A 25519-nucleotide genomic window follows, 5' to 3' on the forward strand; every position below is an offset into this window, starting at 1 on the left:
AAGGGGAATAGAAATCAGAGACTGAATATGAAAGCTGCTGATCTAAACTAAGTAAACCCATCTTGGCCATGTCCAGGACAGTCAGAATCATGCTATATGGTTTTTAGGTTATATTTGTCTAAACATACACAGTATGTATTGTAGAAATTATCTGATGGTATCAACAGAACAATCATGAAATGCCATAAACCAGAACAAGTGGTCTCTTAACTATCTTGAAACTCCATAAATTTTGCAGCAATTCTCTAAGTATATTACTGATAGAAAGTATTTTACTTAATAAATTATTGACCAAAAAATTTCCTATGAACATATTAGAAGGCAACACTAGAGAATATAAAATTTTAAAATTTTCCAAAAAGGAACCCGCACAATTTAGTTCCTTGAAAAACTCCTGCTTTGGGCTATGGATCTTACTGGGATCAAAGAATATGCTCACCAAACTTAGAAGAGGTAAAGTGACAGACATCCTCTGAGCTCAGGCAGACTGTGGGGATACAAGATGGTACCCACCATTGTGGGCAGGAATGGGAGAGGGAATTCATTTACTGAATTATACATTTCTTGAGGACAAAAACTATATCTAATTAACATGTTTTTAGCAGAACCCAGAATAATGCCATGAAATCTTAACATGTGTTAGTGTCTGAGGGGCTTATTCCTTTTGCATCCTTTCAAGCAAGCACATTCTAGACAATAATCATGGAAGAGATAGATGGTAATTGGGGAATGTTCTGGGAAAGTGAGGACAGCACTGCAGGGAGAGAGAAAATCTGGTGCAGAGACACTGATTTAATGTATAATTTGCCCAGGTGATGGAAGAATGGATTCTGAATGGCTTTCCCTTTTTCTCTATTAAAAAAAGGGGTCAAGGGAAGATAAGGGGTTTTCCTGATGGCTCAGCAGGTAGAAAATCTGCCTGCAACGCAGGAGATGTAGGTGACATGGGTTAGGTTCCTGGGCCGGGAAGATCCCCTGGAGATGGAAAATGGCAACCCACTCTAGTATTCTTGCCTGAAAAATCCCTTGGACAGAGGAGCCTGGTAGGCTACAGTCCGGGGGGTTGCAAAGCGTCAGACACTGTTGACTGACGTGGGGGTAAGATAAACAGTCTGATGGCACTGTCACTGCCCTCCTCTCCTTTCTCTGGTAAGGGGTTTGCGTGGAGAAGCAATCTGACCTTGGCTGTAGACATGAGTAAGAAGAGAGCACTCTTGCCCCACGTGAGTTACTGCCTGGGGGCTGAGCTTTACCTGAGGCCTGGAAAGGGCCTTAGGAGGAGACTGCACTGCCTCACGGAGAAGGCAATGGCACCCCACTCCAGTACTCTTGCCTGGAAAATCCCATGGATGGAGGAGCCTGGTAGGCTACCATCCATGGGGTCGCTAAGAGTCGGACACGACTGAGCAACTTCACTTTCACTTTTCCCTTTCATGCACTGGAGAAGGAAATGGCAACCCACTCCAGTATTCTTGCCTGGATAATCCCAGGGATGGCGGAGCCTGGTAGGCTGCCATCTATGGGGTCGCACAGAGTCGGACACGACTGAAGCGACTTAGCAGCAGCAGCACTGCCTCATATCTTCTGCTGGTCCTTTGGATTACGCAGAGAAGCTAGGAGCTTTCCTGGGCCCCTCTTCTGATTAATCAGGTGATCTGGGAAGGCTGCTCTGCAATGGCCAGCAGTGGATGCTGGGGGAATAGAGCCCAGGCATGACAACTTTGATTTCCCGAGAGATTTTAACTAGAGGGAATTATCTACTTAGTCCTTATTCTACCTTTAAAAGAGAGTTAGGTGAAGTGCCAAAAAGGATCACCATGGAAACGAGCACATTAATCACTGTGGAGACCTCAGAAACTCTCAGGTTTCAGTTATCACACATCTTCAGAGATAGGTGTGGTTTGGGAAGATAGCACCCTGGGACTGCATTTGTTGCAAGAAAGCAGTTTGGGGGAAAACTGCCTAACAATTCTTCAGTATCCTGCAGATGAACTTGGTTGTGCTGCCACTGTGGTCTGTACCCTCCCACCTCTTTTCACCTTCCATCTGCGCAGTACCCTCCTTACACACACCCAGAGATGCTCACTGTATCTCACTCTCGGCTCAGATTTTGGCACATTTCTTCTGGAAACCCTCTTGTTTTGGTTTTGGTACCGCAATTCGCTCCTGACCTTGAGTCTCTGCTCTTTCTGGATCCCCTTCATACCTCCTCTCCTTTGCTTAGCCCTTAAATGGTGCTATTTGGATCAGAGGTCCTTTTCTTGCCCTCTCCTAGGACAATGTCAGTTGTTCTTTACTTCTTTCTGTTTAACCTTATGTGCTTAATCTGTTCTCTGATCACATTTCAGTTCCCTAAACTCCATGGAACCCCCTGATTTTTGAAGTGAATCTTTATTAGAATATAATTTGCTCAGTCATTCTTCCAGCTTTTATTAAGTAACTGTTTTTTGAAAGAATTATACTAAACTCTGTGGAGAGAAAGTAGGGGGTGTATAATCTCTGATGGGGAGATTATAATCTACCTAGAAACAGAACACACAGAGGCTAGAAAGAGAACAGAAACAGTTTATGGGGGTTTGTATAGCATTATTACATATTAGTAAAGACAAATAGAGGCTCACAAAATACATGGAGGCCAACCCTAGGCAAGATGTGTTAGCAAAAGCTTTTCTGATGCTATGCAACTTGACCCCCACTAAAGAACTGGGAAAACTTGATAGAAAGGAGAGAGCAGAGGACTCCAGTGGAAAAATGTGATGCAAAGACTCCGCTCCTGTTCTCGCACTTGTGCTTCTACAGAACAGTTACACATTTTTTTTCTGTTTTGGCCTTGTGTGCATTCTGTAGCCCAAAGAGGCAGAGCGTCTGGCTTACTTAATGGAATTCTCTCCAACCTCCTGGTAATCCTGCCTGAACTTTCCCACCAGAGCATCTCCTCTTTTATGGCCTCTCCCCTGATACAGTCAACAGTGTGTGTTCTCTCCCACGCACACATTTGTTCTGCTTGGGAAAGCCCACAGCTACGTACTGCAGCTGAAAGCCAAGGACAGTCTGCAAATCCCTAGTTGACACATTTTATTTTTAAATGTGCAAACCGGACTTTAGATAATAGTACAATGTTTTGTGTTTTTTTTTTTGTTGTTGTTGTTCTAAAGCTAAAACAAAGAGAATTTAATTCCTAAATGAACAGCATTAATGAAAATAAATTTTCCATGTAGCCATTGTCCCATAAGACAGTCTATCATGAAGAATGTAGGAAACCTGGTAGATGCAACTATTTTTATCTTGGCCCTTTGGCATCTGGCTTCTAGTTATTTGATTTACAAAGTACACTTCATATTACAGTGTTTATTTTTGTCTGAGAAGAAAAATATTTTTTGTATCTCATACTGGTTGGAGAATTTTCACATTTTAGCAGGTGACTGTTTTTAGCGTGTTAAAATTGCTTTCATATAGCAAGAAATGCTGTTGGTGGAGATAATAGATTTATATAGCACTGGTCTTCTTCATACTTCTGGATATAGGATTTGGGACTGTGCTTAGATTTTAGCGAGCGTGAGGGGAGAGGTTAAAGAGGAATCATTTCACGCAATGAAAGTAGTGAAAGAAATGCTGAGGGTGTGGAGAAAAGTGCCTGGTAGACTTTTAAAGTTACTGATTTTACTCTTACCAAGTTGCTTTTGAAATAAAGAGGCAGTCCTTGTGTATAGCAGTTCCCTGGGGGTCAGAAGAAAGATGAAGTAATGGTGTATTTGTCAGAAACAGTAAGTAATAGAGAATTCTATTTTATGATTGTGATTCATAGTCTGATAGTTCATACTCTCTAATAATAGCTTGTACTTAGAGAAATTTTATTCTTTAAATTGCTTAGATAGTCTCAGTGACAACAGGATTTCTCATTTACATGCTTCATTTACCTGGTATCAATGTTACTGGGGAATGGAGTTCTATAAGAAAATTTGTTAGAAAATCCATTAAAAGCAAAATTATCTGTTCTGAGTTACTGGAAACTCAGAACTTTCCACCACTGACTTGGTCATTTATTCATTCACTAAATGTGTATTAAATACCCTCTCCATGACTCCAGGAGTTGGTGATGGACAAGGAAGCCTGGCATGCTGCTGTCCATGGGGATGCAGAGTCAGACACAACTGAGTGACTGAACCGACTGACTGAAACACCCTCTCCATGCATTAGGTACATGTCTGTGGGTGAGTTATATAATAATGATATAATAGTGACAAGACAGGCAAGATTGCTATTTGCGTGGAACTTACTCTAAAACGGGGGAATAAACAATAGAAAGGAAACAAAGGAACAAGATAATTCAAAATGGCCGAAGTACTAGCATAAAAATAACATAGTGAATGTAACTGGGTGATTACTTTAGTCTGGAAACAGAAGTCTGCTTGGTGAATGTAGCATTTGAGCTGGACCTAAAAGACAAGAGGGATCCACATCCAGATAAGATCTGGGTAAACATTCCAGGCAGAGGTTCTAAGACAGGAATAAACTTGGCAGCTTGAGTAAACTAGTTTTGGTGCATGCTAACCTTTAGTGTATATTAAAGATAATTTTTATTAATAATTCATACCTCCTATCCTTTGCATCCTCTCTTTTCCTGGTGTTATTCTCTTTTCTGTTAACTGTCTCAGTAGATCATCCCCAGAGAACTCTCTGTCCCTTTTGTGATGGTATATCCTAGGAAGGACCAAAGCAGACAGGCAAATTTATCAGCTTACATACACTTTGCAAATAGGGATTGGGCAGCAAAGAGGAGGTTGTGGGCTCAAAGAGTGTTGACTTCTATGGACCCTACTTCTTTCTCCTTGCCTGGATTTTAAAGTTTAGCACCCAGATGTGGATCCAGATGCTTAGGATTAACATCTTCCACCTCCTGTCTCCTCCATCTCCACATGCCAAGGTGAACTCGTTCTGGTTCTTTGTTCTAAGCTGTTAACAGTTAAGATGAGTAGACCCATGCAAACTGCTTGTTTCATTATATCATACACTTGGGTAGATGTAACATGACTAGAAAGAGACTCTCTCCTAGATTTTTCTTCTCCTCTGGTCTATTAAAGGGGGCTGTTACTATGAAAACATTTTAATAGAACCTGGATGACTTGAGTATCACATTTTAATCCATAGAAAGTAAGCAAACTTTTTCCCCAAAATTCACTGGCATTTTCCATTGACTGTTAGTGGATGAAAGTTATTCAGAACTTTGTCCAAGGTCTTTGTTTTGTGGTAAACATTTAGGCATTGGCCACTACTAAGATTTCTTCAATATTTTAGAAAAGCAACCCCAGGTTTTCCACTTGGTTCAGATGCTAATATCCAGTTGTACTGCTTGTACCCTTGGACCTGACTCTCTTGATGGTGCTGCTAGAATATTGGACAGTTGATAAAAGAACAAATCAGTCAAGGAGGTGTGTATGAGTGAGTCAATGAAGATAAATGATCTTTTATTATGAAAATAGTATCTAGTCACTATTTCACAACTGAAAAATCCCCCTCTCTTTCATACCCACTATTAAAGCTTCTCCTACATTTAATATTCAACATAAAATAGTTCAGACCTTTGGGGGCCTTGGGACTTCCCCAGTGCCACAGGTTGTGATGTGTCTTTTCACACATCTAGGCTGGGGAAACCCCACACTGGGCAAAGAGCCAATTTAGACCAGCTTATTAAAAGATTCAGAATCTAAGGAACCACAGAGAGACAATTATAGAAAGGAGACATATAGGGAAATAATGCCTAAAGCTGGCACTCTGACCAAGTTAACAATTATCTTAATATCTTAGAAAGAAAATAGACTTACAGATTAAGAGAGCAAACTTATATTTACCAGGGGGAAGGTTGGGGGAGAGGGATAGTTAGGGAGTTTGGGATTGATATTATACACTGCTATATTTAAAATAGATAACCAACAAGGACCTGATATATAGCACAGGGAACTCTGCTCAACATTATGTGACAACCTAAGTGGGAAAAGAATTTGAAAAAGAATAATTACATGTATAACTGAAAAAAAAGAAAAACAAACAAGACATCTTAGAGGCAGGGGGATCAGTGAATGAGGCAGTGTGAAAGTTGGGGAAAGATGTTAGTTCACATATGTGGAAGGAACTTGTATGAGTAACAATTTTGGGGAGACTATAAAGTCATTTACCTTAAGTAACCCAAGGCGATGGTATATGATCTGTGAGAGAAAATCAGTCTCAAAATTTATGGCTGTACCACTTGGGAACAAAACCCAACTCTAATTGTGAAAGGGGCTCTTGGAAATCAGCTGGGTTTTCTCTGGCTCCAGCTGTAGAAATGTTTCTCAGGGGCTCCCTGAGGAGCTGTTGGTTTCCCTGATGGCCACTTGACTTCCATCTAGCCCTTGTGGTGCTGGAGTGCCCATTGTTGGTGGTATGTGCATGAGATCATCATCCATTGGCTAGAAGATGAAGTTGGTAAGAAAATTCTTCATGTCAAGATGAAACTGTATTCCTCTCATCTGCAGCCAGGATTCTTCCTTTGACATAGAACATGTTTTCTCTCCTTTTTTCATGATCCATTCTAAAAATATTTGAAGAGTATGACTTCTGTGTTTTCTCTTCTTCATGCTAAGCATATCAGATAATTCATGTCTTCTTAACGTTTGTCTCACTGTTCTAGTCACTGTCAGTCTTTTTCTGGACTATGTGGGGGTCCTTTATGAAACTCCGGGCTGGAAATAAAACTTAATCCTCTGGATAGGGTCACTCACTCTAGGTTAAGACTGTTTGCCTTTTCATGGTGCATAATGTGACCTGTCTTGGTGAATGTTCCATATGAGCTCGAGAAGAATGTATATCTTGCTGTTATTGGATGAAGTAGTTTGTATATATCTGTCACATCCAGGTGATTGATGGTGTTCTTGAATTCAACTATGGTTTTCTGCCTGTTGGACCTGTCCATTTCTGATAGGGAATGGTTGAAGTTTCCAATAGTGATGTGGGTTTTTCTGTTCTTCTTGTTCAATTCTTGGTTCTTATACTTTGACACTGCATTGTTAGGTACATACATGATAAAGATTGTTATGTCTTCTTGGAGAATTGATCCCTTTATCACATGCAATGCTCTTGTTTATCTCTGCTTACTTTCCTTGCTTTGAAGTCTTCTCTGCCTGAAGTTAATGTAGCTGAGAAAGTGTAAGTCACTCAGTCGTGTCTGACTCTTTGTGACCCTGTGAACTATACAGTCCATGGAATTCTCCAAGCCAGAATACTGGAGTGGATAGCCTTTCCCTTCTCTAGGGGATCTTGCCAACCCAGGCATCGAACCCAGGTCTCCCACATTGCAGCTGGATTCTTTACCAGCTGAGCCAGAAGGGAAGCTCTTTTTCATTAGTGCAATCTTTTTAGTGCTTTCTTTTCATTAGTGTTAACCTGGTGTATTTTTTTTCATCCATTTACTTTTAATTTGTATGCATCTTTATGTTTAAGGTGGGTTTCTTTTTAGGGTTTCTTTTTAACAACATTTAGTTGGTCTTGTTTTTGAACTATTCTAACAATCTCTGTCTTCTAATTGGTGATTTAGACCATTGACATTCAATGTGATTATCGATATAATAGGATTAATATCTACATATTTGTTACTGTTTATTTATTGCCCGTGTTCTTTGTTCCTATTTTTATTTTTCACTCTTTTTCTGCCTTGTGTGGTTTTAATTGAGTATTTTTATGTGATTCCATTTTATCTCCTTTCTTAGCCTATCAGTGATACTTCTTTTTTTTTAGTGATTACCTTAGAGTTTGCAGTATACATTTACAGCTAATCCAAGTCCACTTTCAAATAACACTATAACATTCATGGGTAGTATGACTACCTTATAATAAAATAATCCTATTTTCTCCCTCTCATCCCTCGTATTATTGCTGTCATTCATTTCACTTGTATATAAGCATGTGTGTGTGTACATGCTAAGTCACTTTCTGACCTATATACTTTCATTCTTTCTGAAGAATATCATTTAACATTTCTTGCAAGGCAGGTGTATGGCAACAAATTCCCCCCAATTTCTGTTTGTCTGAGAAAGTCTTTGTTTTTTCTTTCATTTTTGAGGAATAATTTCTTAGGATACTGGATTCTAGGTTGGCTGTATTATTCTCTCAACACTTTAAATATTTCACTTCACTCTTTGCATGGTTTCTGATAAGAAGTTGATTGTTCCTCTGTAGGTAAGGTATCTTTTCCCTCTGGCTTCTTTCAGGATTTTTTCTTTATCTTTGATATTCTGTAGTTTGAAAATGATATACTTATGTGTGCAGTTTTTGTTTGTTTTTTGATATTTAGCCTTCTTGGTGTCCCCTGAGCTTCCTGAGTCTGTGGTTTGCTGTATGACACTAATTTGAGATTTTGTCATTGTTTCAAATGCTGTTTTCTCTTTCTTTCTTTTACTTCTGGTATTCTCATCACATGTATGTTATACCTTCCCAGTTGTTCCATAGCCCTTGCATGTGTGCTAAGTTGCTTTAGTCATGTCTGACTCTGTGTAACCCCATGGACTGTAGCCTGCCAGGCTCCTCTGTCCATGGGATTCTCCAGGCAAGAATACTGGAGTGTGTTGCCATTTCCTACTCCAGGGGATCTTCCTGGCCCAGGGATCGAGCTCATGTCTCTTATATCTCCTGCATTGTCAGGAGGGTTCTTTACAACTGGCACCAATTGGGAAGCCCTTGGATATACTGTTTGTTTTCAGTATTTGTTCTTTTTGCTTTTGAGAAATTTCTATTAAGATATCCTCAAGCTCAGATTTTAGAAGTGTATGGAAAATTATGTTATAAAGATATAAGCAAAGTGATTTGCCCCAGCTAGTTGGGAGTCTGGCCTAAGACCTTCTTATGCTAAGTCCTGCTAAGGCTCTGTAGGCATATGAAGCTTGGGACAAAAATTTGCCATGTGCTTTTTCCCTTGCCAAGGTAGAAGTTTATTTAGGCCCTTTTAAGGTACTGCCCTCATACAAGAAGGAGTAAGTGAAAGGGCATTTTAAAGGGAACCCTGAAATGGGGTTCAGAGAAGCAAATCTCACTGACCATCAGGAGAGAAACATTAGTTCTTGGAGTCCTGGGTAATAAGAATGATACATGGAAGAAAGAAAGGGGAGATGGGAGTGATAGTTAAAGAATATGTAATTTCTTTTTGAGATGGTCAAAATATTCTAAGATTGACTTTGGCGATTGTTGGATGTACCTGTGAATATACTAAAAATCATTGAATTACATACTTTAAATGCATTAAATGGGTCAACTATACACTTATGAATAGTATATAAATAAAGCTTCTTTTAAAACTTAAAAAAAGGAATAATATATGATTTTCTTTGGCAAGATTTTATATAACTAACACTCTCATGGATGGAGGAGCCTGGTAGGCTACAGTCCATGGGGTCGCTAAGAGTCGGACACCACCGAGCTACTTCACTTTCACTTTTCCCTTTCATACATTGGAGATGGAAATGGAAACCCACTCCAGTATTCTTGCCTGGAGAATCCCAGGGATGGTGGAGCCTGGTGGGCTGCCGTCTATGGGGTCGCACAGAGTCGGACACAACTGAAGCGACTTAGCAGCAGCAGCAGCATTATACAGTTGGGAGAAGACAATGGCAACCCACTCCAGTACTCTTGCCTGGAAAATCCCATGGACGGAGGAGCCTGGTAGGCTGCAGTCCATGGGGTCGCGAAGAGTCGGACACGACTGAGCGACTTCACTTTCACTTTCAGCTGTGCCTGACAACTTCTAGAAAAAATACATGTGTGTCAGTTGACATTTTAGACATTTAACCATTTAAAATCTTTTCTATAGAAAGATTTTTATGAGCATTTATGATGAACCATAGTAAATAAACCAGGACTAAATACTGTTTTTCCAATTTATATACATTTGTATCTTTTTAAAATCCCTCCATATAATTTAAGTAGGTGACGTATCTTAGTTTATAAGAATAGAAGCCCAAAATTATAGTCAGTTTTTTTTTTAAATAGACAAAGCTCTTTTACTTTTCAGTCAAACTATTTCATGATTTCTGTAACTCTTCTTTAAGCTTCTGGTGCCCCTTTTCCTGTGACTTTAGTAGCAGTGTATGGGGCTCCTTTTATAATTAATGAGGCACCTCACTGTAGACGGGTTGTGGGTGGCTGAGGGGAAATAGAGAATCTTTAAGTGGTGAACCTGAAGAGCCTCAAAGCCTTTTTTCACTGTGACTGAGGTTGGATTTTCTGACCACGTGGACTTCATATGTCTAGTTCTACACTAAGGCTGATGTAGCAGCATGGAGTATGATGATAAATCAGCTTGACCTTATCAAAGAGTCACACAGTATCCTACTGATAACTGGGAACTGATAAAAGCTTGATGCTTCTGCTGGTGAAATAAGCTTATTAATGAAAATTTAGAACCTAGTATATATGCTAATAGAAATAGCATCATGTCATAGAGGATTCCTTGGCTTCAAAGGAAATAAACAGTAAGTCTTTTAAATAAAGAAGAATTTATTATCTCACATAATAAAAACCCTAGAGGTAGGACAGTTTTGGGATTGGTTAATTCAGTGGCTCAACAATGACACCGGGACCCCAGTTTCTGTTTTACTGTTATCAACATGTTGGTCTTTTCCTAGGTTTATCCTCTTATTGTTGCAGAATGGCTGCTGATGCTCTAGGTATCATATCCTCAATTCACTGAGATGAAGAAAAGGATGATTTCTCACTTAGTCTCTTTCAAAAGAGGAAAACTTTTCCTAGATCATTAGTGGATGTCCCCTCACAAATCATTAGACAGAATGAGTCATGTTTCATGCTCATTCCTAAATAAATTACTGATTTGAGAAATGAAATTATTATAATTGGAATAGTTTAGATAGGTAGATAAATATGAAATGAAACAGAAATATTTTCACTGAACATGTGGCCCCGTGGAGGGTGATAAAGATCAGGGTTCAATTAGCAAAGAAGAACTGGAGCAAATATTTGTAGGGTGGACAACCAACACTATCTGTTACAAGTACTTTATGCTTGAGCAGCACACCTCCTATCTCATTTCATAAGATAGTTTTCTGGCACTGAAATAGAAAAGGTAATTTGTTTTATACCAAATTATCATTAGAAACAAAATGGACATAAAGTAAAAGTCTTCTACGTAAAAGTAGAAGTCATATTTCATTAAGATAGAAAACAAAAACAAGGGAACACGAAGACACTATTCACTGAGTACCTAGCTGTCATTTTCACCCTCTTTACTCTTTCTTCCTTGCTGATGTAACTTGATTTCTTTTGGCAGTACTGTACTGAAGGGTGGGGCTGAATCATGATTATCCAAGCTTATTATAGTAGTTTCATTACTAGATACACACATTTCCAGCTTTCCTTGCTGTTAGTGGTAGCCAAATGATACAATTCTGGTCAATAAGTAGAAATCCTCTGGGGATGAGGCTTCTGGGAAAGTTTTCATTTTCTTGTTTAAAGGGACAAGTGTTAGAAGAGAGTTTACTGGGACCTTCCCTTCCCTCTTCTTCCTCCCGTGAATGTAAGTGTGATGTCAGCCGGTGCTACAGCAACTCTCTTTGCAACGTGGATAGCAGTCATGGGGAAAAAACATTCGCATTTGCAAATGGTAGAAGAGAAAGATAAAAAGATCCTGAGTCACAAGACCAAGACTTGAACTACCTATTTTCAAATTTCTGGTTATGTGAGATGACTTAATGGCTTCGTTATTTAAATGACTCTAGTTGTGTATTCCATTACTTAATATGTACCTACTTAATATATTCTAACTGGTACATGAGCAATGAACAATATCTCATGTAGATACTACAGCTTTCCTGTCACCTGTCTTCCTCCAGCATTTATGCTTTGACTCTGAGTTCAGAGAACCTGAATAACTTGCCCATAGCTATATAGCCCTTCAACACCATCTCACTCAGAATTACTCCATTCTTATACACCCTTAACACTTTTTATTCTCTACTTATTTTTATACCTATTTATGTTTTCTTTCCCAACTATATTTGAATCATCTCCTGGACAGAGGCTGACTCTCTTGCTATTTTAGTGTGCATTCCTGTACCCAGCATAGACAGGGTTCTCAATGATGGGGAAGTTAATGACTACTATGGCTTCTCTTCTTTATCTCAGCCAGCAGGGAGGGAAGTAAGTAAATGACTTATTTTAAGAAGATACAAACTTAATACCTTCTCTAAATTGGAAAACAGAAGATAGGGAACATCCTAGGGAGATTTCTTTCACTAATCATCACAATTGGATGTTATTTGAATTTTGGTTGCATATCAATATTTCCCTTCTTTATGAACAATTTAGATATATGATATGTTGATATCCTTTAATGACTAGCTTGAAACAAAGCAGTTTTAGGGAAGCACCCCCATGTATTTGAGTTGTATCTGGCAAATGTGGAGTAAGGGAACTTTGTAGCTTAAGGAGGATCTCCAGTGGACATTGTGTTTTTGAGGGCGGTTGGATTGCTACAGCTAAAAAATTCCCTTGCATGAGTTTGTCAGTTTCAGGGGATTTTGGTCATGATTCAGTGAAGTGGAACTTTCAGTTAAAATGAGAATCTCATGGCCTTTTTGCATCTTTGCTCATAGTCAGGGTAGCACCTTGGGTGTGTTAATGTCCATCACCAAGTTTTGCCCATGTCGCTGCTTAGGGCACATGCTTTCACTGGGTTGTTCTCCTCATCCAAAGCCTCTGCTGCTATTTCTTTCTCTATGAGCACAAGTGCCTTTTGTGGCCACAAGATGTAACTCCAATACAGTGCTTTATGCTGATGACTGTGGGTTTTCCTTAAGGTAACTGTGGGTGGCCCCTCCATTTATCTTCTTGCTTCCTTTTTGTTTCTGTAAATTCTGCCCTCTACTTTCCCCTGAAGCACATGCTGTTCATGTAATCTGAATGGCCATTTAGAGGAAAGATCAGAAGTTTGTTGTTTCATTAGGAACATAAATCAAAACTTTGTGTTCACACTGCAATCTGAGTGAGTCCAGGAATAGCTTTGGGATTGCTAAGTGTCTGGAGAGCACTGACTACACAGACATGTTTTGAAGCCGGCTATAATAGTTTCTACAGCTGTTAACAGTTCGTAGAAGAATGGCAGCATTATATATCAGCGATTAAAATGTGCATGACTTGCATTGCACAGAAGTCAGATTGGGATAGAATCAGATTTTTTTTCTTCTGAAACTTGGCCAGGAAAGTCTTCAATAACTAGAGAAATTCTTTTCACTGCTGAAATCAACATGAAGGACATTGTGTTATTATAATTGCTTATAGCTCACCATGAAGGTTGTCTTTGTATGAGTGGATGTACGGGCTGTACTGTTTTGTTTTTATTTATTCTGCATTCTTTATTCTAATGTCCTTTCCTTTTTCCTGACCAGAAAGATTGTTATTGAGCCCTTCACAAAGCTGAAATAATGCAGTGTGTTAAAAAAATGTTAACAATTCAAAGAAGTTATAAAAATTTATAACTTGGCTGAATGCTTGGGAAATTTCTGCATATTTTAATATAAATAGGTAATGCAAATATTTGTTCTTTGCATTGAGAGGTGAGTCTCTGTTTTCTAAAAGGCTCTGTTATTTAAATTAGGTTCACTTGATTGTATTGAAATAAGGACAGCTTCCATTTTAAATGATGGCAAAGATTAAATACCACAGCTGTTATCAAATACAAAAAGCTTAATAAGTTAGATGTATTACTGCATCATGGGGTTAAAAAAATTGCCAGAAATAGTAGGAATTGCTCTATGATTAGAATTCTCATGACAGTAACTTAGTAAATTTTTTAAGATTTCCAAGTTGACATTGAATTTTTGCATTCAAGAAGGACTACCTGCATCATCTCTCTCTGTACCTTGTCAGTTTTACTGTTTCTTTAAAGAATTAACAGACAGACTTAATTCAAGGTTGGAGTGGGTGAGATATCTTGGAGAATCTGTATAAATAAAGGAAAAAATAGAGTGAAAATCAGAAAAAAATCAAATTGTGAGAGGAGCTCCTTCTGCAGAGCTATAACATCAAATTATACACATTTTGAATGACCATGGATCAAAGGTCTTTGCTGAAGGATTAAGATCTAAGGTCTTAGATCTTTCTGATGAAGTATGCCAAGGCTTACCTTGGCAATGAGAAGCCAGAGTACACAGGTGGCACTACACAGGGAAAGCCCACCTAGTGGAAATCAGTTTCCAGAGGTGAAGTTGAGATTTGATCCTGAGATCAAGTCCTAGACCCAGGACACCCAGCATTCTGGACAAGTGACAATAGGCTGCTTCTTCATAGGCCATGTAGACTGTTGAGTCAGCTTGATGATCTGAGAAAACCTCAACATAGACCTTGAGAGGCTCCCTTTGGAAGTGCTAATGAATTCTCATATCTCACTTTGTCAGCTCCTCATTTACTAGCTAATGCTTCAGCAGTTAGCCATCAGGGTGATAAAGACAAAGGGAGACAACAGGAAAGCATGAAGGAAAACTCCTAGAGTGGTTGGAGTGCCCCCCACAAACTTTCCACACCACCGCACAGCTTTACCCAGATAGGCATTGGCCATCATCCTCTCACTTCTTCATACTGATGGCATAGGTTCACAAGCATCATCTTCGAGGCCAGTCTGCAACTTGCTGTTTTCCTATGCCTCTCATAGGCTTGTGGAATCTAAGGAGACATCTGGAAGAGTTTACTTTTCTTGGGAAAAGTGACTTGCCTAGGAATTAAATCAGTATTTTCCAGGGAGAACAGCCTTGAAAACATTGAATTTTCACTTTCCTATACTAAGTGGCCATACTTGATTGAGAAATAAGATCAAGAGCTGACATTTTTATTGAGTACTTATGATGTGCCAAGCATTGTATTATTTAAAAACAGAGATGACAGCTGGTAGCATGACCAGCAGAGTGAAATGTAAAAGTAGTCTGATGGAAGATAGTGCATAGGCCAGAAGTGAACTGGAAAAGAAATAGGAAAACTAGATTTAAATTCAGGTTTCTCCAGACACTGAGAGTTCTTGGTATACTTTCCTCTCATAAAGCTTGATTTTGTTATAAAATAAGAGTAAGTGCCAGCCTGGAATCTGTGACTCAGGTTGATCAGTCAAGAAGATGGCCCTAGAGCAGTAGTTTTGTTTTTTATCTTCTCAGAATCATATAACTCTTGGAATCTAAGTTCTAAGTGTTCTTGCTTGAGAAGCACACACATGTATATATGCAAGCAAAATGTTACACATGATTTCTGGGGTTACCAGCTTTCCTGGAGCCAGTCTTCTTATGTAGGCAGAATTTGGCATCAGTAAAGTCTGGTAATAGGTGATACCTTTAGGTTCAGGCAGAGAGGGTGGCTGGCAGCAAGTTCAGAGAGAGCCTAGCAGGAGTTTCTCAGCTGTAGGATGAGGATCAAGTGAAGAAACATGTTTAATTGAGGTGGGAGCTGGTGCTGGGAATAACTAGCTGTAGGTGTTGGACCCTTGGCATGGGTACTGAGATTTAGTGGTATAATGCCCAGCTGGAGACTCTTGAACTATGAAAAGCCAAGAGAGAGCATCAAGAATCATAGGAGAGAAGAGCAATTGAAACTGGGCTAGAAAGTAAAGGCTGGTCGCCAAGAAAGTTCAGTAACCAGAACTAGGGCTAGAGCTGACTTGGGTGGGCTCAGGATTACCCAGCAAGATTTTCCTGTCTGTGAGGTAGTTGGCTTCTGGCCCTAGTAGGGGCTAAGACCTTAGGCAGGGCAGTGTGGACCTGTCTGTGGGAATCTGGTAGGGAGGAGGGAGCTGGGCAAAGAATCTGCCTAGTTATTGCAACTCTGGTGTTATCCCTCCTCAAAGCTTTAGTTTTTTTGGCCAAGGATGTGCATTAATTACCATTTTAAAATCTTCTCAACACATTGACTTTGAGATCAGAGGATGTTCTTTACCTTTTATACTTTTCTCATCTTGAGGTTTTGTCCATTTATATTCAGTTACCTTTACCTGCCACTCCTGTACCGTCAGCAAGTTGTGTTCTAGTCTTTCACTGGGAGACCCACTGATTTTCACAACTTGATGTTCCTCAGCAGAATAAAATGTTGGAAGCATTTGTTAGTCTATCAAATATATTGGGAATTTTACTAGTCTGTAAAATCTAAATACTGGGAACTATTGGATTATAGTATACTTGATTGGATAAAATAGGTACTCAGGAATATTTATAGTTATATTGAATGAATGATTAAATGAGATATGAATCGTATCACATAAAGCTAAGGGTTGAGTTGTCCACTACTTGTTTACCTCACTTCGATATCTTCTCGAAGGATAATGCTAAGATAAGTTGAAGTTCATATAAATGTGGTAAATTAGTGGATTGTACCATGCTTGATTATTCAACAGAGTAGACTGTCTAAGTGGTGGTACTTTCTTTGATGGCATTTAGTATATTAAAATAGTGCTGTTGTGTTTGGTAAAGTGGTGCTTGTTTTCAGCTATTATTAGTTGCTGGAATTTTAAAAGAGAACTTGCATAAAGGATGAGACCATTTAGCTGATAAGGTAAATTGGGACAGGAGAGACTCCCAGTTCTTCTTCACTCTGGAGGGTACTCTTCCCATAGAGTGAATCTGTAGCCTGAATCACAAATGCATGCGTGCTAAGTTGCTTCAGCCATGTCTGACTCTCTGTGACCCCACCAGACGTCTCATCCAATGGATTTTCCAGGCAAGGATACTGGAGTGCCATGCCCTCCTCCAGGGGCTCTTCCTGACCCATGGAGTGAACCCACATCTTTTATGTTTCCTGCATTGGCAAGCTGATTCTTTACCACTAGGCCACCTGGGAAATCATGAATCATGAATGTTTAACAGCAATTAATTAATCTGCTTTAGGAACTTAAGTAAGTACTAGCTGAGATATAAGATGTAAAATTTGAAGTCATGAGTACAATGAAGGTTAGGGGAAAAAAGAAATGGGATATGAAGGAGAGTCATTATTCTGCTCGGAAGGTCAGGATAAATAGTGCAATAGAGCTTTTGTGCTTGAATTCATGAGTTTTCTTCCTCAGATTAAAGTTATAAGAAGGAGTTTTTCTCTCCTTGATGGCTATATTTAACAGGAGAATAGTTGCTCAAATTTATTATTTGGCCCAGTAGAAAAAAGCACAATGTAACTCAAAGTCTGAATCAATGTAATTTAAAATATAATTATGTGTGTATGAGAGTGTCCATGGCAAGTTAGATGAATGTGTTCTAAAGAAAGAATAAGAATCCAGGGATTGAGAGATTCTTGTTAAATAGGAAAGAATCAATAAGTAGACAAATTTCCTCATTAAGAGATGATCACCACATTTCTGAAATAAATGATAATTTAAGTGACTGAAAAAAAAATATGGCATTCCCCATGGAGATTCATAATATCTTTTAAAAAAAATTATTTTTTTTACTTTTTGCTTCGCTGAGTCTTTGTTTCTGTTCTCAGGCTTACTGTAGTTGCAGCGAGGTGGAGGCTACTCTTTGTTGTGGTGCATGGCCTGTCATTGACGTGGCTTCTCTTGTTGCGGAGCCAAACTTTAGAGCACGTGGGCTTCAGTAGTTGTGGCACATGGGCTTAGTTCCCCTGCGGCATGTGGGATCTTCCCAGACCAGGGATCAAACTCATGTCTCCTGCATTGGCAGGCAGATTCTCAACCACTGAAGTACCAGGAAAATCCCTCATAATGCTTTTAAGTGGCTGATATGTATGTGAGTATGTTTGTGCACATGCATGCGTGTGTGTGTATATGTGTCACATAACACAGAGTAATCAGATAAGAAGAAATCTTGAGAGACAGAGGATGGAGATCCGTTGGGTAGAGGTAATCATACTTGCCTTATCTCTTCTTCCCCATTAGCACCTCGACTCCTTACCACCTCTCAGTGCCTATGCTTTCTACCCAGGTGAGAACCCAGTTACTTCCAAAATAGGACAAGTTTTTTTTTTTTAGATTTATTTTTTATGTATTTTTTTTTAATTTATTTATTTTAATTGAAGGCTAATTACTTTACAATATTGTAGTGGTTTTTGCCATACATTGACATGGATCTGCCATGGGTGTACATGTGTTCCCCATCCTGAACCCCCCCTCCCACTCCATTCCCCATCCCATCCCTCAGGGTCATCCCAGTGCACCAGCCCTGAGCGCCCTGTCTCATGCATTGAACCTGGACTGGCGATCTGTTTCACATATGATAATATACATGTTTCAATGCTATTCTCTCAAATCATCCCACCCTCACCTTCTCCCACAGAGTCCAAAAGACTGTTCTATACATCTGTGTCTCTTTTGCTGTCTTGCATATAGGGTCGTCATTACCATCTTTCTAAATTCCATATATATATGTGTTAGTACACTGTAAACCAGTGTAAACTGGTGTTTTTAAATGGTGTTTTTTTTTTACTGGTTTTCTGGTTTTTTACTGGTGTTAGTAAACTGGTGTTTTTCTTTCTGACTTACTTCACTCTGTATAATAGGCTCCAGTTTCATCCACCTCATTAGAACTGATTCAAATGCATTCTTTTTAATGGCTGAGTAATATTCCATTGTGTATAGGTACCACAGTTTTCTTATCCATTCATCTGCCAATGGACATCTAGGTTGCTTCCATGTCCTGGCTATTGTAAACAGTGCTGCGATGAACATTGGGGTATGAGAAATTTTTTAATCTTGTTTTCTTTTTAGCATCACTTAAGGGTAGGGGTCAGGACAGAGGGAAAGAATGAGGTGAAATTTTGATGTGGGCCTTGGAAAATGGAAAAATTTATGTGAGGTGAAATGTGCTATAAAAGGAAGGCTATAAATAAAGTCCTACAGAAGTTCTAGAGGAGAGATTACCTTTATGGGCAACCAGGAAAGTCTTCAGAGAGGAGGTGACATTGAAACTGGGCGTGGAAGGATGAATTGAATTTTGATAGGTACGAATAGAAGAGCCTTCCAAGGGGAAGTACACAGCCCAAAGGTATCATGGCAAGAAAACAACAACCCCAAAACAGCAAATACTATAAAAACCTATTATTCCAGAAATGATGTGTGATTCAGTGTAGCTGGAGATAAAATGGGTACAGTAGGTACAGGCCAGGTTATAAGAGACCATGAATTCTAGATAAGGTTTTATTTAACATACAAATAAACTCCTCACACAACTCACCAAATATGAACGTCTGTCTCCTAAAATTTCTGCTTGAGAGATTGATTTCTTTTATAAGCAAACTTTTTCTAAAAGTAGGGGCATCTTTAAGGCACACACACATCTCTTAATGTCTTAAAGGCAGGGGCTTGGCCAGCTTAACCAAAGCTTAAACTATCTGTGAGGTTTAGGAGATCCTTAAACACTTTGAGATTTTAAGATGTTGTATGTGGTGGTTTATTTTTTCTTTTTTTAAATTTATGTCTTTATCACGTGATCATTTACAGGGTAATTGTGCCAGATTATATTTTCCATAAATGACCAAATCAAGTTTTCCCTTTCCATAGAATCTTATTATACAGTGACCTTGACTTTCCTCCTGTTGAGGGGTGGGATTTGTGTTCTCCTCCTTAGACTGCTTGAGATGATAGTGAAACTGACACCATATGACTTCTGAGGCTAGGTCATAAAAGGCCATGCAGCTTCCTTCTAGTTTCCTTGGAATGTTGAACCCCTGTGTAGGGATTCAGGGGTCTCCATTCTGTGAGGAAGCCTAGGCCACATCTGTAGGCCTTCTGGATGAGAGCTGGTATCAATTCTCAGAAATATGAAAGAACAATGTCCCAGATAATTCTTGGCCACAGAGGTTGAATCTTCAGGTCCTTCCTGCTGAGGTCCCAGATGTTACCGAGTAGACCAGATCACCTCCATGTGTCCTTTCCAAATTCCTGGCACACAGACTCAGCATAATAAAGTGGTTATTTTATGCAGCAGCTGCTGCTACTAAATCGCTTCAGTCATGTCCGACTCTGTGTGACCCCATAGACGGCAGCCCACCAGGCTCCGCCGTCCCTGGGATTCTCCAGGCAAGAACACTGGAGTGGTTTGCCATTTCCTTCTCCAGTGCATGAAAGGGAAAAGTGAAAGTGAAGTCGCTCAGTCGTGTCCGACTCTTAGCGACCCCATGGACTGTAGCCTACTAGGCTCCTCCGTCCATGGGATTTTCCAGGCAAGAGTACTGGAGTGGGGTGCCGTTGCCCTAGGTTTGAGATAATTTGTTGTGCTGTGGTAGTAACTAGAACAGTAAGCAGTGATGGCCTTTTCTAGTTCATCTTTCTCTGTTCAGCAGGTTCAGTTTTATAGAGAGGGAATTATCATTGGTTAGAAGGCCCTATTAGGTGATTCACATATATTGTCTCAATCTTCCTAATAATGTTATGAGGTTAATATTATCAACCATATTTATGGAGACAGAGGCTAAGAGAGGTTAAGTGATTTGTATAAGGTCACACAAATAGAAAGCAAACCCAGTTTTTCTAGCTCTGTTCTTCAAAAGATTTCTTCAGTCAGGTGAAGCCTCCCTAGGCTGGATGAAATTTCCCATGGTATCATATAAACAATGAATTCTGCTACCTCGCTCACCTCTCCATCAGATGGCACACTTGCTAAGCACCTGGGCCAGGAGCTGTGAAGGAGGTGAAGAGAGACATGCCCCCTGATTTTCGGCAGTGATAAAGCATTTTGGTGGCTAGGCAGCTATAAGTCCCATGGAGAGATAAAAGCAACCCAAGGCAGTGTCTGATCCAGTACTATAGCCCTTCATAGAGGGGTACGGTCACTTTGGTGTTTTGGGCAAATAGGTAGCCTCCCAGTTATCTCTTTTCTAAGTGGTGAAAGTGGGAGGCATCATGTGTCCCACTTCTCTCAGGTAGTCTTGGTTTATGCCTGTTGTCCCAGGGCAATTATCAACAAAGCCTTATTTTGGACAATAAATTACATGGTCACCTTAAGGTGGTACTTTTTCAAATTGGACTTTTTCAAGGGAATGGGGTGAAACACTATTGAATAACCTTGTGAAATGGTGCTAAGGCAGTGACTAATGGCCCAAAACAAATAGTAGAGTGAGGTTATTCAGTGAAAAACTTGTCCATTTATTGTACAGCAAAAAAAAAAAAAAAAAAATAGTGATTTTGTTCAACATAGACAAACGTTTATTGGACAGCAATTATATGCCACAATTAAAAATCCAAATTGACAATAATAAACAACAAAACCTCCCCAACAAACCAAACAAGCCACAATTGAATTGGTCATCTGAACTGACCTCATTGGTTTGTGTCTGGCCAGAATGGCAAGGACAGTCCGTATCTCTCTTGGGGTAAATGAAGTATATGAATCCAGTACAAGGACTAGGCCCTGTTTCTCAAAGTGTGGTCCACAATCTATGGGCATCAAACTCGCCTGGAGGTAGTAGGGGAAGTAAGAATGCACAGTCTGGGCCTTCATTTCCATACCTCAAAATCATTCTCAGTGGATAGGCCCAGAACTTGGCCTATTTATAATTTCCCAGGTAATTCTGCACCCTAGTTTGAGGACATCTGGGATGATGCTTAGAATCAACAAAACACTAAGACCCTAGAGAAAGTTCATTATTTGGAGTTTATTATTAGTTGGTTTGTTATTTTAAATGACAAATACATTTAGAACTTGGACGAGCAGACTAACCCCAGGGCAGTGTTAGCCTCTGTCAGCACTGTTTAAAAAAGTTAGCCTTGATTTCAAACTGCTTCCCCATGTTATGAGCCCTGTGAAGATAAAGAAAGGACTGCATCATTTTATTACAAGAAAAAGGATTATGTTTAAACATTGGTCTTTTTCTCATTATAACTTCTGTCATTGGAATTAACTTTGTAGTGGATTTGCTAAGTGTTCTCTAATAATATTTAGGAACTGCAGAAAAGACGGGCTGTATTGATTGGAGTTTGGCCCATTTTTCCCAATTCTCACAAAGTTGGGTAGAGGGGAGAGCAGTACAAATGGTTTCCTGCAAGTTCAATGTGGAATAGATTGAATAGTAACTTTCCCTGGATATTTGTGAAAGAGACCAGATATTAGAGCTAAAACAGATTTTTGCGTTCATCACACCCAATGTTTTTATTGTATAGATGCATAATGGCTGGAATAAATCCTGACTCTGGACATGACACTTACTGTGTATTCTTGGGCACTTACTTGTCACCTCTGAAATGCAGGATAATAACAGTGTCTACTTTTTGTAGTCTTTGGGAAAAATAAATGAAATGAGGGCATGAACATGAAGTGCTGAGCATAGCATTTGGCACCGGGGTTAGCATTCCTTCCCAAAGTATTGTTTACTATTGTTAGCTAAAGTCACAGAGCTAGTTAATGCCAGAGCCAGACCTGGACCTGGACCTTCCATCTACCTTCATTTTCTGTAATATCTGTGGAGTTCCTGAAATCAGTCACATGAGATACCTGTGTGTCTCCACATCATCAAGTGCTATTTTAAGACCTTCTTTCAGAAGGGCCCCGGGACAATGAGCTCTCGCTGGCTGCCTTAATCTGCACAGTCTGTTCTCAGGGGCATATGGCTTCTGTGCTCTGGCTGGTCTTCTGTCTGGCCCTGTACTGCTGGCCCCCTCACTGCTCCTGAGCTGTGTGGTGGTATGAATGGGCGACTGAGGCGGAAGATGCCTGAGCCATTTTGTAGGGAGTGTTCCTCAGAAGTGAGATAACCAGGAGGCCCGGAAAGTGTGGGGGCAAAGTGTGTGGGTTCTGAGGACAGACTGTCTGGTTCTACCTGGCTGTGGGACTTTGCTAAGTTCCTCGCCCATAAAAAGATCCTCAGTCTTCTCATTTGTAAGATCTGTAACAAGAATGCCTACATCACAGGACTGTTGTGAGGGTCGGTGACTAAATTCACACAAAGCAAAGAGCCTGGCCCATTGGCTATAAATGGTGGCGTACTGCTAACTCTTAATAATGCTTCATGAGTCTAGAGGGGAATTAGGATATATAGAATGTCGTGATGGAAGGGATAAACATCAGAACAGAGAAATGTAATTTGTAATGAGTAATATAATAGTATTTTGAATATCACTGAAAGGTAAAACTGAAATTGAGAACTGGTTTAAAATATTGTATGGCCATTGATGAGATCAAAGAAACAAGCAGTAGCTCTGCAAAGGAAAAACTGGAAGTGCCTTCTACATATTCCTGCTTTCCAATGCCCTCCCCTTACATGTCCACATCTCCCTCAGCGTTTATTATGGGTATTTAAATATGCCAAAAGTTTCTCTCTATGTTTATAAATCTACAGTGTAGGAACTTTAGAGAAATTTTAATTAATAATAGATTACATCAGTGGAAATTATTAACATTGATACTCTTCAATTATATAGAAACCTGCTGGCCACAGTATAGTAGGCAAGTGAAATGAATTACTAACTACTAACTCTCTTTAAAAGAATTGTTGCTATAGGTTAACTAATGTGGATAATGACTGACAAAACCTCTGGCTTCATAAAACTTCTGCCATGTTGGATATTTACTGCATTAGTCAGCATAGGACAGATAATGCTGAGGTAACAAACAACTGCCAAACTAAGTGATTTAAACAGCAAGATTTCTGTCTTCCTTATGAGACATGCCCTTATCAGTTTGTCTGGGGCCCTGCTCCAAATTAGCCTCCCTGGGGACCTTGGCTGATGGAGCAGCCACCATGGGACATGTTGCCAGTTATGGCCCATGGAAACAGCCCAGGCTTTTGAAGTGTCCAATTGGAAGTGGCATCCACCCCTTCAGCTCCAGTGTCACTGGCAGAAGCATGGACACACTCCACTGTTAGGAAGCAGAAACTGTAAAAGTACAGTCCTACTCTGTTTTTGGCTAGAACTACTCTAACAACACTACATTTACACGTGTCTTGCTGCTGCTGCTACTGCTGCTGCTAAGTCGCTTCAGTCATGTCCGACTCTGTGTGACCCCATAGACGGCAGCCCACCAGGCTCCCCCATCCCTGGGATTCTCCAGGCAAGAACACTGGAGTGGGTTGCCATTTCCTTCTCTAATGCATGAAAGTGAAAAGTGAAAGTGAAGTCGCTCAGTCGTGTCCGACTCTTAGCGACCCCATGGACTGCAGCCTACCAGGCACCTCCGTCCATAGGATTTTCCAGGCAAGAGTACTGGAGTGGGGTGCCATCGCTGTCTCCGGCACGTGTCTTACTAGGCATAAACTTCTTGAATGTAAAAACAGTGATGTTCCTCTTTACCTTTCTCCTGACCCCAGCCTCCAATAGAAAGGTGATACAGGTTAGGTAGACATTAGAGCTTAGCTTGTGATAGGGACAGATTGGGAGAGAGGGCCAGAAAACTTGATCTCCTCTTCCCACCCCATCTAGTGCATCTCTCCTCCCCTTGAGCTGGGATCCTGTCTCTGAAATTGATTATTTGGATGATCCTGAACAATCATTTAGTGACTCTAAACCTCAGTTCCTACAGCTGGAAAATGGGGATATTATTAAGTTCAGTCGCTCAGTCGTGTCCAACTCTTTGTGATCCCATGGACCGCAGCACGCCAGGCCTCCCTGTCCATCACCAACTCCTAGAGCTTACCCAAACTCATGTCCATTGAGTCGGTGATGCCATCCAACTATCTCATCCTCTGTCATCCCCTTCTCCTCCTGCCTTCAATCTTTCCCAGCATCAGGGTTTTCTCAAATGAGTCAGCTCTTCGCATCAGGTGGCCAAAGTATTGGAGTTTCAGCTTCAACATCAGTCCTTCCAATGAATATTCAGGACTGATCTCCTTGAGGATGGACTGGTTGGATCTCCTTGCAGTCCAAGGGACTCTCAAGAGTCTTCTCCAACACCATAGTTCAAAAGCATCCATTCTTCGGCGCTCAGCTTTCTTTATAGTCCTACTCTCACATCCATACATGACCACTGGAAAAACCATAGCCTTCACTAGACAGATCTTTGTTGACAAAGTAATGTCTCTGCTTTTTAATATGCTGTCTAGGTTGATCATAACTTCCTTCCAAGGAGTAAGCGTCTTTTAATTTCATGGCTGCAGTCTGCAGGGATTTTGGAGCCCCCCAAAATAAGGTCAGCCACTGTTTCCAATGTTTCTCCATCTATTTGCCATGAAGTGATGGGATCTGATGCCATGATCTTAGTTTTCTGAATGTTGAGCTTTAAGCCAACTTTTCCACTCTCCTCTTTCACTTTCATCAAGAGACCCTTTAGTTCCTCTTCACTTTCTGCCATAAGGGTGGTGTCGTCTGCATATCTGAGGTTATTGACATTTCTCCTGGCAATCTTGATTCCATCTTGTGCTTCTTCCAGCCCAGCGTTTCTCATGATGTACTCTGCATAGAAGTTAAATAAACAGGGTGACAGTATACAGCCTTGATGTACTCCTTTTCCTATTTGGAACCAGTCTGTTGTTCCATGTCCAGTTCTAACTGTTGCTTCCTGACCTGCATACAGATTTCTCAAGAGGCTGGTCAGGTGGTCTGGTATTCCCATCTCTTTCAGAATTTTCCACA

General features: G+C 40.1%; 1 protein-coding gene across 8 annotated transcripts in view; it reads left to right on the top strand.

Annotated features, from left to right (window-relative positions):
- LOC145537959 (uncharacterized) overlaps positions 1–25519 on the top strand; it is a 475282-nt gene that overhangs the window by 11579 nt on the left and 438184 nt on the right. For 3 of the 8 annotated variants that reach the window (XM_081569004.1, XM_081569005.1, XM_081569010.1), the window contains exon 2: positions 4088–4197. The exons of 4 other annotated variants lie outside the window; for them this stretch is intronic. The gene's annotated coding sequence lies outside the window, so the exon portion shown is untranslated. Of the gene's footprint in view, positions 1–4087; positions 4212–25519 lie in introns of all 8 variants that reach the window. One more of the 8 variants, XM_081569007.1, reaches the window with a different exon arrangement.

This window comes from Giraffa tippelskirchi, chromosome 2, assembly GCF_054371585.1.
Source record: "Giraffa tippelskirchi isolate mGirTip1 chromosome 2, T2T-mGirTip1v1.2.pri, whole genome shotgun sequence".
NCBI classification, from domain to species: Eukaryota; Metazoa; Chordata; class Mammalia; order Artiodactyla; family Giraffidae; genus Giraffa; species Giraffa tippelskirchi.